Below are 1,517 nucleotides of genomic sequence, written 5' to 3' on the forward strand. Positions count from 1 at the left end.
GCTCCAGCCCCACTAAAACAGGCCTAGTGACGCCACTGCACCAGACCATACACAGCTTTCTATAGAAGGCATGAATGGTGCCAGCTGATTTTAATTTTTTTTTATCACTTTAGAATTTCAGCTTTCCAAAGTTTTTATAGCAAATTATAGTTAAGCAAGGCGCTCACATGCAGTTATAATAAAAAGTGAGCACTAGAGGCTATGTTTCTGCCCAAAGGCAAAAGACCTTTAAACTGTTTTACAAATAATTCCTTAAAATTTATTTGGAGCTCAACAGATACTCTGAGTGTACAGTTTATTAATTGTRGAATTTGTCCTGTTTGTTAGCAAATATTTCAGGATTGTTATTGAAACTCTTAGAAAGGAATAAATCAATAGCTAAAGAACTTTTGGAAAAGTTCAATTAAATACAGGCGCCAAAGCTAATCAACCGTAGCCAACACAAAAATGGATATAACTCAATAAATTTTACAAATGTTAATAAGGAAACATACAATATTCATTTAATGAATTCTAAGACTTTTATTTTTGTCACTTCTGATAAGAGTGGAATTGAAAGAGTTTTTCCTGCCATCTTTCATGTTTGCCTGATTGTGTCCTCAGGTTTGAGATGTCTTTTTCCTTCCATATGCTTATCCATCAAAGCTGACACATCAATCTGATCGACTCAGAAAGACAGACAACCCCCCGGCTTTGTTCACACATTCATTGGATTCTCCACATAATATCTTTTTCTTTTAGTTTTCATGGCTCCCTCTGTCCTGTTTTAATGGCTCTGCAGAGAAGATCCATGTTGTGTGTCTGATCTGTATTGGTATAATTCAGTTTGTCTCTGGGGTGTTACTGTAATGTTTTTACAACTGACGTGCCGTTTAGCTTTGCATCCTCAAAGTTCATGAACACAGTTGGAGAAAAGACTGTTGAATTCTTAGAGTTTTAGATTTCTGAGAAATAAAAAAGGCTAYGTTGGAACTGTTTAATACAGAAGAGAATTAGGGCAAAAATTTTAAAAGTGTCCAGTTCTTACTTTTTTTCTCTCTCAGAATTTTAATTTTAATTCCGGAATTCTTAGAACTTTTTTCAGAAAAATAAGTCAGATTTCTGAGAATAAAATCAGAGTTTTGAGAAAAAAGTTATAACTATAGCAACAWACGTATTTTTTAGCTTGTTTCTGCGCAGCGCAAGAAGAATATTACAGGGTTTTGATAGAACAATTAACACCTCATCTGCTGTTGTTAGCTTTTTGAACGACCTTAGTTTGGATAAATAAAGGTCGACAGGACTTACAGTCTWACGGTTAGTGGTGAAAAGCTCAAAAATTACAGTTTGCATGAGCTACTATGAATTCAGGAAGATTTGAGTTTATTTAGCTAATAATAACCAGCAACTGACTGCAATGTAAATATTTATAAATCAGGATCAGCATGAAATCTGGCGTGGCTTTTATGTAAGCAGGAAATACATCAGGAATTGCTTAACTTGTTTTAGTTTAGTTTAGTTTAGTTATTTGTTTTGAC

Source organism: Austrofundulus limnaeus, unplaced genomic scaffold, assembly GCF_001266775.1.
Source record: "Austrofundulus limnaeus strain Quisiro unplaced genomic scaffold, Austrofundulus_limnaeus-1.0 Scaffold53, whole genome shotgun sequence".
Classification (NCBI taxonomy): Eukaryota; Metazoa; Chordata; class Actinopteri; order Cyprinodontiformes; family Rivulidae; genus Austrofundulus; species Austrofundulus limnaeus.